The sequence below is a fragment of the Amblyraja radiata genome, chromosome 8 (genome assembly GCF_010909765.2).
Source record: "Amblyraja radiata isolate CabotCenter1 chromosome 8, sAmbRad1.1.pri, whole genome shotgun sequence".
Lineage (NCBI taxonomy): Eukaryota > Metazoa > Chordata > Chondrichthyes > Rajiformes > Rajidae > Amblyraja > Amblyraja radiata.
Window position 1 is genome coordinate 28500532 of NC_045963.1, and position 13175 is coordinate 28513706.

Sequence of the window (13175 nt, forward strand, 5' to 3'; positions counted from 1 at the left end):
GACTGTACATGCACTTTTCAATCATATTATTCTTGATGGACACAACATTCTGGAGTAACTCCGCGGGTCAGGCAGCATCGCTGAAGAAAAGGGATGGGTGACAATTCAGATCGAAACCTTTCTCGTCACACAACCTTGTTTCCCCTCCAGAGATGCTTTCAGTGCCCCCGCTGAGTTATTCCAGCATTTTGTGTCTATCTTCGGTCTAAAGCAGCATCTGCAGTTCCTTCCTACATATTCTTGACGTGGGTTGACATTAAAACGTTCTCGTAACTCGATAAAGAATGGGGCAATGTTTTCGACTGGAAATGTACTTTTCGGTCATATTATTCTTGATTTCGTTGAACCAAATGCTGGCTGCCAAACTACAGTAGTAATTCACCAAAGACCGGGGCACGGTTTAGACTGGAAAGACAACTTTTATACCCCAATTATATTATTCTTTATCTCGTTGACTACTAACCTAGAATAGCACTTCACCAAAGATTGGGGCAATGTTACATAGAACATGGGACAGAACAGCACAGGATCCATACCCACTCTATTCCAGTGGCGCAGCGGTAGAGGATCCATACGCCCTCTATTCCAGCCTCACAGCGCCAGAAATGCGGGTTCGATCCTGACTACAGGTGCTGACTGAAAGTGACTGCGGTGCAAAGACGGACGGGTCTGTGGGCTTCGATAAAGTTGTAAATTGTCCCGAGTGTGTGTAGGATAGTGTTAGTGTGCAGGAATCGCTGGTCGGCGTGGACTCGGTGGGTCGAAGGGCCTGCACTTCCTTGTGCCTATCTACAGGCCTATTGAACGTTTAGACTGGCACTTTTCGATCATATTATTCTTGATCTGGTTGTGTAAACCACATGAGCAATTCGCCAAAAAAGAACTGGAGCATGTTTTTGGACTGCAAAACCACTTTGCAATCATATTATCCTTGACCTCATTGACACTGAACTACATTTGATGGGAATGCTCCGCGGCGGTGTCCTCAACAAAGCGGCAGTGTTCGACTGATACTAACTAATCCGTCAATAATTCCTCTCAATGGGCTGCTAGTTATGTTGGCGAACAAACTTCGCTGTTTTCCACGCATCATCCCGAACAAGTTTATTAAATATACTAATGAACCCGAGATTAACGGTCGAATTATTGATGTAATACATATTTAGAACGTGGCTGGCATGGTTTGACTATCTGAACTGCTGACTTTATATGGCAATGGGCACAATCACACTTATCCTTCAATGGATAAATGAACCAGCAGCCAATCGAGTTATTGCAATTAGGGATGATGTCAATCCACAGTGGGGAAATCAAACATCCAAGTTAAGAGTGAGTGAACGAATGTGTCCTTTATCTTCCTCTTGCATTTACCTGATCTATCTCTCTCATCTGATGGGCGGAAATCGCCTTTAAAACACGGGGGCTGGGTGGGGGACCTGCCCGCCCACCTGGACGGTTACAGCCAGTTCCGGGGCAGCTTGTGTGTTTTGCTGCAACATGTTTCACAAAACCTGTGGTTGGTGGGTGGGGTTGTCCCCCACCTCCAAAACATGGGAGGAACACGTCACCCCCACCCCAGGATTTCTGCCAGTCATGGTTTTGTACACCTCAATAAGATCAACTCTCATCCTAGTGCGTTCCAAGGAATAGCGTCCCAGCCTATTCAACCTCTCCCGATAGCTCAGACCCTCTAGCCCTATCTTCTCTGTACCCTTTTCACCTTAATAATAATAATAATAAATTTTATTTAATGGGCGCCTTTCAGACATCTCAAGGACACCTTACATAGTAATCGGAATAACATATAATCGGAATATAACAAGTAATAAAGACATCACAGAGACACAAATTAAAAACAGAATTCAATCCAAAAACAGAAAATCAAAAACAGTGTGAAGAGAGAGCAGCGGCAGCCAAAGCGCGCCAGTGTCCACTCTCTCTTCACGGCAGCCATCTTGGACACAGACCTACAGGACTACAATTAGACAAAAAAATCATGGGGTGGGGAAGGCACAATGTCCAGTCCCCACCCCATGTTCACCCCAAAGTCAGGCCTATTGAGGCCACCGCAATTGCCTCTACAGAGGCCCGATGTCCCTGGCCGTTCTCACCGGGTGGTCTTGCCCCGGCGTCGGGAGAGTCCTCTCGGCGGCTGGGCCACCTGGAACGGCCGCTTCCTGGTTGGAGCCTGCGGCTGCCGAAGCCGACAAGGCCGCGCCGGTTTGGAGCTCCCAGGCTCCCGATGAAAAAGTCGGCGCCGCCTCTCCGCACCGCCGCCTCTCCGCTCCGACGCCTCTCCGCACCGCCGCCTCTCCGCTCCGCAGACCCACAGCCCGGAGATGTTGCTCTCGGCGGTCCAGCACGGCGACCCAGGCAAGGTGTCGCCCGCTCCGCTCCAGCGCTCCAATGCTGTGCCGCCGCCGAGGCCGAGGTGCTGGGCGGTCCCCGCCAGGAAACGGCGCTCCAAGCCCGCAGGTAGGCCACGAGGATGGGTCGACGGGCAGCCCGGAGAAAAGGCTGCCTCACCGACCAGGTAGGGACCTAGAAATAAAGTTTACACCTACCCCCCACATAAAAAAGACAATATCCCCTACAAACAAAAAACAGGACTCACTAAAAACCCTTGAGGGTAGAATCACTGGAAGTATTATTAAACATTTGATCTGCTGCATAATTTTCTCCAATCTCGACACTTGGCATTTTAATATGAATATTCTCGAGACAGCTCCTGTAGTCAGGATGGAACCCGGGTCTCTGGAGCTGTTAGGTAGCAACTCTACGGCTGACCGCTGTGCAGCCCTACCGTGTTAATGGATTGCTTCCTTGAACTGCTCGTGTCCTTTTGTAGATAAGTTCATATGTTCATAAATCATACGAGCAGAAGTAGGCCATTCAGCCTATTGGATCTACTCAATCAAGGCTGATTTATCATTCTCCCTCAACCCTATTCTCTTGATTTCTCTCCATAATCCTTGACACCCCAACCATTCAAGTATCTCTCAATCTCCATCTTAAAAATACCCATTGATGGCCTCCACAGCCATCCGTGGCAATGAATTCCACAGATTCACTACCCTCTGACTAAAGAAATTCCTCCTCATCTCCTTTGTAAAGGTACGTCCTTTTATCCTGAGGCTGTGGCCTCTGGTTCTAGACTCTCCCATGAGTGGAAACATCCACTCCACATCCACTATACCCAGGCCATTCACTATTCAGTAAGTTTTAATGAAATCCCCTCACTGAGATTAGTGCCATCAATGAGATGCCCTCACAGTGGATTTGGGCAGGAGTTTGGTGATGAAATGATTGGGTTATCACCTTGGACTGGTGTGCAACTTGGAGAGAAGGTGTTAGGGAAGTTGTCTCCATCCACCTGATGCCCTGGGGGTGGAAATCATATATTTGGGTGATGTAGCCACTAAATTACATGATGCTAATGGATGATCAAAACACAAAGTGCTGGAGGAACTCAGTGAGTCAGACAGCATCTGTGGAGGGAATGGACAGAGGATATTTCTGGTCGGGGGCCTTCTTCAGACTAAATAGAGGAGTGGGGTGGGGAGAAAATTGCAAAAGAGGTGAGGACAGGACAAAGTCTGGCAAGTGATATGGATACTGGTAAGAGGGGGATTTTTATTGGCAGATAGTTGGACAAAGGCCAGATATGAAAAGACACAAAGCGTGAGATAAGATGCATGAAATGTGAAGTCAGAGAAGGGAATAAATGGGGAAATGGTGAAAGGGGCCTGACCCAGATTGGGCCCAGAGAATAGGTTGATACAGATGTGGGGGGGTGGGGGGTTATGATTGCCAGGTCGGCAGAATAACGGACAAAGATCGGGAGGTGAAAAGGGGACAACAGGTGTCGGATGAGGAGAGAAGTGGTGCCATGTCATCCCCTCCATACCCACCAGGGGCAATTTACAGAGGGCCAATTAACTTGCAAACCCCACGTCCTTGAGATGTGGGAGGAAACCGGAGCACCCAGTGGAAACCTACACGGTCACAGGGAGAACGTGCAAACTCCACACAGGCATCAACCAAGGTCAGGATTGAAGCTGGGTTTCTGGCGCTGTGAGAGGCAACAGCTCCAATAAAAGGCAATGCCAAGATAAAAGGTTACAATGATCTCCTGTGTTGTCGCTTAGATGAAAGAGGGTCAAATTATGCGAGAACATGTTCCACACATTTGCAAGGAAGATGAGTTAGTTTTGCCTATCCCTTCCATACTAATCTTTGCATATCTTTGCATTCTTAGGAATAAATTACAGAACTGTAATAATGTCTTGCATTGTACAAGATATATTCTCTGCAAACTAAAGGTTCAGTTAACAGTTTTAAATTCCATTTAATATATATGTGACGGACAAAACATAAACTATATTTGCAAAAATGTTTAATTTTAGTCACATCATGTCTAATAATGACATGTATTGAAGTCTAATTAAACAGTTATTATTCAGTCTAAACATTGAGGGGGAAAAGACATTTTAATGTGATACTTGATTCATATTTGATCCAGTGAGGAAATAGATGATGACTAATTGTAAATTAACTCTGGCTTGAAACCTTTAAGGAGGCTTACAAAGATTTTTCACAAAGATGTCCTTATCTCTCATTCCACTTTATTACAAATAGAAAATTGACATAAAAACCAATTAACAAAGATGATCCCATAATTTCTGAATTTTTATAATAATTTAGATATTCTTCAATGGTGCAGTGCAATTGAGAGAAAAAAATAGGCAAAATTAAAAACAGGCAAAATTAAAAATCGAATGGTTTAGGCCATTGAAAGTCCAGATTTTGCAAAAGGGACACATTTGGCTACAACCTACAGGGGTACACCCTGAGTGCATCAACTTGAGATCTTTTTAGGAATACAAAATGCAAATCTAGTGCAGATTCACGGACTGATTAAATTGCGGAGAATTGTGGAAGCAGCCCAGATCACTATGCAAACCAACTTCCCTTCCATTGACTCCATCTACATCACGCTGCCTCAGCAAGGCCACCAGCATAATCAAGGATACGTCTCACCCCGTTCACTCCCTCTTCTCCCCATTCCCATCAGGCAAGAGGTACAGAAGTGTGAAAACGCCCACCTCCAGATTCAGGGACAGTTTCTTCCCACCTGTTATCGGGCAACTGAATCATCCCATCACCAATTAGAGAGCAGTTCTGAGCTACCATCTACCTCATTGAAGACTAGCTTTAATGGGACTTTGCTGGATTTTTATCTTGCACTAAACATTATTCCCTTTATCATGTATCTGTACACTGTACACTGTGGGCAGCTGATTCTTTTCTTGAATTTACATTCAGTGCAAAAACATAATCTTTGCTAGAGGAAAAAAATAACTGATAGAAAATCTATTAGAGAAAAAGGACGCAAAGTGCTGGAGTAATTCAACAGGTTAGGTAAAGTCTCTGGGCACAATGGATAGGTGACGTTTCCAGTTGAGACCCTTCTTCACGCTGACTGTAGAGGTGGGGGAGAGAAGAAAGCTGGGAAAGCAGAGAAGCAGGACAAAGCATGGCATGTAATAGGTCGACACAGGCAAAGGGGGGTTTTTGGCAGGCAGATGATTGGAGCAAAGGTAAGAGGTAAGAAAAGTAGGTGTGGGACAGGTTTGACGATTTATCAATTGTGAAGCCCGGCGGGAGGAAAGTAGCTGGAGGGGTGGGTGTTGGTTAGAGGGGAGAAACAGATGGGGGGATAATTCAATGTTCATATCATTAGGTTGTAAGATGCTGGCTGACCTGCTGAATTACTCCAGCACTTTGTGTATTAACCAGCATCAGCTTATGTTACATAAGTTCATAAGTTATAGGAGCGGAATTGGGCCATTTGGCCCATCAAGTCTACTCAGCCATTCAATCATGGCTGATCTATCTTTCCCTCGCAACCCTACCCTCCTGCCTTCTACTCATAACTCCTGTCACATCTGTTTCTACAGATAGAAAATCTATGGTCTCCAATATTAAATTGTTATTTTATATATTTGGTGCTGTTCTCTTATCGCATATGTGTCTTTCCATCAGTACAAGCATCGTGGCCTGGGAATGGAGCATAGAATCTATTCAGAAAACATTCTGTTTTGTTTGCCACTAAAGCCTCGGGCAAGATGAATAGTTAAAACACAAATTGTCCCACATCCCACCAGAAATTTTCTAATTAATCTGTATTTACAGTGCAGTGCAAATAAAATTGACAATGCCATGCAAAGTGCAACTGGTACAAAGAGTATTAGGTATCTGTATGCATATGTGTGGGAGTAGGTTGATGTGTATATACTGACAGCAAAGAAAATCTCTCTACCAGCGCTATTCATGTTATTTGTCATCAGAAGCCATTCACTACTGATTTCATATAGACAGAAGATTTAAAATTCAATGCAACTCATTATGTTTTATCTTTCTTTTTGCAGAGCCTTTTACTGGCCACAGACTGGGAGCAATAGTGATGTCAAACTTTAATGATAACAGAACTAACCACATTTTTTTGCCACGGTTTAACCGTGTGCCACAGTTGAATCCAAAATTTGTTCACCATTTAAACGATAATGGATAATAACAGACTGGGAATTCACATCAATTTCAGCCTTGCTGTCAACAGTAGCTATCGTAAACAATGTGAGTAACCATATCACTCCACTTAGTATTTCAAAGTTCAGAAATGATAGCAGAATTAGGCCATTCAACCCATCAAGCCTATTCCACCAGTCAATAATTGGCTGATCTGTCTGTCCATCTCAATCCCATTCTCCTGCCTTCTCCTCATAACCCCTGCCTTCTCCCCATAACCCTTGACACCCATACTAATCAAGAATATTTCAATCTCCACCTTAAAAATATCAGTTGACTTGGCTTCCACAGCCATCTGTGGCAATGAATTCCACAGATCCACCACCCTCTGACTAAAGAAATCCCTCCATTCTCAAGCTACATCCTTTTATTCTGAGGCTGTGCCCTCTGGTCCGAGTCTCTCCCTTTAGTGGAATCATCTCTCCACATTCACTCTATCCACTCTAGTATTCTGCAATAGTACTAGTGTGGAATAGTATAGTGAGCTGGAACTAAGAACTTTGTGCATTACAGCAGACCACATGTTTGTTTTCTATCCATTAATGGATAATAGCAAGGCCAGTGATCTCAAATTGTTCTTGAACACATTAACTTGGCAAGCTAATTAATACCACGGTTGGGCATCAAATTATATCACTACTTGTCGATGGTCACATTTTCCTCTCTCTCCATTAATTCCAAACCCCAAACCTCCTCACAAGGTAGTTTTAGTTTTGTTTAGAGATAAAGCACAGAAATGGGCCCTTGGGCCCTCTGGGTACGCGCTGATCAGTGTGGCATTAGCACAATCTACACACTTGGGACAATTTACAATTTTTACTGAAGTCAATTAACCTATAAACCTGTATGTCTTTGGAGTGTGGGAGGAAACGGAGCACCCGGAGAAAACCCACGTGGTCACGGGGCGAACATACAATTTCCATACAGACAGAGCCTATAGTCAGGATCGAGCTGCAGCATTGGAGGTTGAGGATTGTATTCAGGTAATAAAAAAGCACAGGAGGCAATCTCAACAAAATCAGGGCAGGGTATCACACCTGCTTTTCCAGAGTCCTGCCAGTGTTCAAAAAGTCCTTAATTCATAAAGTTATATAGCGTGGAAACAGGCTCTTTGGCTCAACTTACCAGCCGACCAGACCGATCTTCACTAGTCCCATCTGATCGTGCTTGGGCCATATCCCTCTAAACCTATCCCATCCATGTACCTGTCTAAATACCTCTTAAACATTGTGATAGTACCTGCCTCAACTACCTCCTCTGCTGTAACTTGGTGCACATATTTTCAACTGCTTAGTAGTTTCTTTTAAATCCACGTCCTTTGGTTGATCGAGGAAACAATTTTCCTATTTTGCTCTATTCATGTTTTAATGTTTTAATACATTTTAACTTCAAATAGCTCCTTTAACAGGTCTGCTCCAAAATTAAGTGATCCCTGATTCTCTCATCCTGCCTTTTGTGACCATAACTGCATCTTTACAGCACCAAAAACAGATTTACAATGATATATTTTTGCCCTCGTGTAACACATGAAGTTGAAAGTTGACGTTGAACAGTGCTGTCTGAATGTTGGTTCCTTGTTATCTCCATGCTATCATCATCATGTTCATTACTGGTGATCTTCATATTCTGATCTTCCTCCAATTATTTTATCAATAAATGCTCACCAATGTAGAAGATACAAAAACTAGAAAGCACCTACCATCAGACTTGGGAACAGCTGCTTTCCCACTGTCAGACTGAACACAAGTTAGGGGAGAGTCCCAATCTACCTCATTATGGACATTGGAGTTTTTCTCTTTGCATTAGGGTGGCATGGTAGCACAGCAGTAGAGTTGCTGCTTTACAGCACCAGAGATCCATGACCCAGGTTCGATCATGACCATGGGTGCTACCTGTACAGACTTTGGACATTCTCTCCGAACCGTGTGGGTTTTCTCCAAGATCATCGGTTTCCTCCCACACAGACATACAGTTTTGTAGGTCAATTAGCCTGATATAAATGTAAATTGTCCCGTGTGTGTGTCGATAGTGTTAGTGTGCGGGGATCGCTGGTCGGTGTGGACTTGGTGGCCGAAGTGCCCGTTTCCGTGCTATATTTCGAAACTAAACTAATCTAAACATTACCTGTTTTACTTGTGTATGGTTTAATTGTACTTGTGTATCATTTATCTGATAGTACACAAAAGCTTTTCACTGTATCTCTGTGCATGGGACAATAAAACAATACAATACCATGGCAATATAACCCGGTGAGGCACAATGGTTGGTGCAGATGATATTGTAAAATGCAATGGTGTAACCTGAGTCACTGTTTCTGGGAAATCCCATTGCTTCCCAAGCAATTGTCTGTAAGGTGAAGAAACATTTCAAGTGCATTAGCACAAACTGTCTACTCAGCATTACTCTTCAACGTGATGACATTAAAGTAGACTATTGTTTTGTAGAGAGCACCAAAGCCATTAATGATGCCTCCTCTGTGAATCAATAAGCGCTTGAAATTGGAACGTACTAACCAATGCATATCCCTTTCTCAACTCTTCAACCCATTTTCCATTATCCCTATATTTTAGAGATGCAGTTTTAGAGATGCAGTGTGGAAACAGGCTTGTTGGCCCATCGAGACCATGCTGACCATCGATCACCCTAGTTCTGTGTTCTAAATCTGAAGAAGGGTCTCGACCCGAAACGTCACCTATTCATTTTCTCCAGAGATGCTGCTTGACCTGCTGAGTTACCCCAGCATTTTGTGTCTATCTTCTATGTAATGCCACCTTTGCATCCTACACATCAAGGGCAATTTACTGAAGCCAATTAACCTACACATCTTTGGAATATGGGAGGAAACCGGAGCACCCAGAGAAAACCCACGTGGTCACAGGGAGAAACTCCCCACAGACAGCATCTGTAATCAAGATTGTAACTGGGTCTCTTGCTCTGTGAGACAGGAGCTCTACTGCTGTTCCACTGAGGAGCCCAAATATCATATTGTATATTGTAGGCAAGCAATCTTCATTCCAAGTTTGTAATGGTTTCATTATGACAACGTGAACACTGCTTGAACTTAGTCATGTCTCCATAATTTTACCTGTGTGTTTACAGGGTTGGATCAACCCTACAAAACTCCTGTGAAGCCGTGTAGAAACAAGGAACTGCAGATGCTGGTTTACAAAAAAAAAGATACAAAGTGCTGGTGTAATTTAACGAGTCAGGCAGCATCTTTGGAGGACATAGACAGGTAACGTTTTGGGTTGGGACCCTTCTTCAGACTGATTGTGGGGGGTTGGGGGGAAGAAAAACTTGCAATGCGTTATTATCTGGAGTGTTTAACATCAGAGATACAATAGTAAGTTGGAAAATGGATTTGGATATGTACTTGTAAGTGAATAATTTGCAGGGGTGTGTGGGAAGGAACAAGGGTGTAGAAATTATAAGATAGCTTTTTTCACATCAAAACAATGCACCATCATCAAACACCCCCATTCCCTTTCTTTTTCCCCCACCTCCCACCATCTCCCCTGGATTTGCACCTATCACTACCCTCACCCATCCCTTCCACCTTCATTCCTTCCTCTGGCTTCACAATTTGCAGGTCTTCAATCCTTTTGTCTCACCCCTTCTGTCTTTTCACCTCTGGTCTTTGTACAACCATCAGCGGATCAATCACACCATGCCCACCACTCTTTCAGCATTCTCCCCCCCTGCCCCTACAATTGGTCTGACGAGGGATCCCAACGCAAAACCTATCCATGTTCTCAGAGATGCTGCCTGACCCGCTGAGTTACTGCGGCACTTTGTGTCTTGTGATGCTACGTCAACTTCCCTGCATTGTCGGACAAGTGCAGATAGTATATGATCAGGAAATCTAATCACTATGAACAGGAGAAGGAAGACTTGTTGGTGCACAGTATCAGTGTGAAAATAGCTATCCAATCATTTCCACAACTGTGCTCCTTCCCAGAGCACTGCAAATCATTAATTTACATATCCAAATCCATTTTCCAACTTACTTTTGAATTTCTAAGGTTGAAAGATCCAAATAATACTTAAGTCATAGAATCATAATCATAGTCATGCAGTGTGGAAACAGGTCCTTCAGCCCAACTTGCCCATACTGACCAACGTGCCCCATCTACACTAGTCCCACTTACCTGCGTTTGGCCCATGTCCCTCTAAACCACTCCTATCCATGTGCCTGTCTAAATGTTTCTTAAACGTTATGATAGTACCTGCCTCAACTATGGACAGCCCAGTGGTGTAACGGTAGAGCTGCTGCCTTACAGCGTCAGAGACCCAGTTTCGATCCTGACTACGGGTGCTATCTGTACGGAGTATCTACGTTCTCCCTGTGACCACGTGGATGGCCCAGTTTCCTCCCACACTTCAAAGACTATCAGGTGTGTAGGTTAATTGGCTTTGGTAAAATTGTAAATTGTCCCTAGTATGTAGGGTAGTGTTAGTGATCGCTGGTCAGTGTGAACTGTGTGGGCCAAAGGGCCAGTTTCTGTGCTGTAACTCTACAAGTGTAAAAAGACCTCCACCGCTATAACTCGCTGCACATTTTTACAACAGCTTGTGCATTCTTTTATTTATTTTATTTTTTAATTTAATTTTTTTATTTTTTTATTAGAAGTATTGTACATACATCTTAATCATGATATGCAACATAATATATTTTGTGTACAACTTCTCTTTTTTTTCTCTTTTATAAACTTTAACCTATAATAGAAAAAAAGAAAAGAGATAGAAGAGAAGAATGAGAATAGTAGTGAATTGTGCATTCTTTTAAATTCATGTCCTATGGTTGTCAGAGGAAACAACTTTCCTGTTTTGCAATTTTGTTCCTAAGTTAAGCGATTCCTGATTCTTGTATCCCATATTTTGTGCCCACAACGGCATCGGTGCAGCACCAAAAATGGATTTAGGATCATATATTTTTGCCCTGGTGTAACCCATAAGATTGAAAAATGGCATGTATTCATAAGCTCGTAAGGTCTAGGAGCAGAATTAGGCCATTCAGCCCATCAAGTCTATTCCACCATTCAATCATGGCTAAAATATATTTTCCTCTCAACCCCATTCTCCTGCCTTCCCCCCATCACCCCTGACACCCTTACTTATCAAGAATCTGTCAATATCCATCTTAAAAATATTCATTGACATGGCATCTGCAGCCTTCCATGGCAATGCATTCCACAGATTCACCACCCTGTGACTAAAGAAATTCTTCCTCATCTCCTTTCTAAAGTTACGTCCATTTATTCTAAGATTATGGCCACTGGTCCTAGACTCTCCCACTAGTGGAAACATCCTCTCCACATTCACTCTATCCAGGCCTTTCATGGTTTGGTAAGTTTCAATGAGGTCCCCCCTCATTCTTCTAAACTTCAGCGAGTACAGGCCCAGTGCCGTCAAATGCACATCATAGGTTAACCTAATCATTCCTGGGATCATTCTTGTAATTCTCCTCTGGACCCTCTCCAACACCAGCACATTCTTCCTCAGATATTGGGCCCAAAACTGCTCACAATGCTCCAAATGTCACCTGACCAGCACCTTATAGAGGCTCAGCATTACATCCCTGTATAATAAAGAGTCTGAAGTCTGGTTTCTTATTTTCTCATTAACTGTACTCAAGTTGTGGTACTGTTTCATCTTCGTATTGTTCCGACACTTGATGGAGTGCCCTTGCTTTCTCAAGGGGTCGAGTGATTTTACATGCCGGCAATTAACTCTTGAAAACCAATACTGCCCTGTCATTTTGATTCTCTTGGTGTCTTTTACAATGTATTTAAAAATATTAGCGGTGATCAAATAACGTTTTTTTTTTTGTCTGGGAAGAGAAAATAGATGGGCACTGCTTAGCTACTGATTTGCTGAGTGAAATGATCAAAATTTGTGACCATAAATCCAGCAAAAATAATCTATACATCAATAGGCAGTGTGCAGAAAAGGACTTGGGCCGACTCTAATACAATACAATCCAATACAATACAATTTATTTGTTGTCATTTGAACTTCATTGAGGTTCAAACGAAATTTGGTTTCTGCAGTCATACACATAAGGAAAAGAACCAAGACACAACACAATTTACACAAACATCCATCACAGCGCATCTCCTCCTCGCTGTGATGGAAGGCAAAGACTTATCTCTCCCCTGCACTCCCCATTCTCCTCCCGATGTCAGAGTCAAAGCCCCCGGCGGGCGATGATAAGTGTCCCGCGGCCATTAAAGCCACGCCGGGCGATGATGTAAGGCCCAAGTAATGGTTTCTTCGAGAAGGGAAGACACACAAAACATATTGATAGTGATGACAAAACTGTTAACGGTCTTTCCAAAAAATTGTACCAAGATCTTCTTATCGAGTCCACATCAAAAGATCAGAAATTGTTCAGCCAGAGTTGAACACACTTCTCGGCATCTGCATCCAATGGCGTCTTGCGCTTCATGTGCTTCTTTTGCGTAGTGGTGGAAACTGGGCCTCGACGTGAACGCGCTTCCCTTGACCCCTGTACCAAGATAAAAGATACACATTGGATAACAAAAATAACATTATTGACTTTACTTTAGAGATACACCGTGGAAACA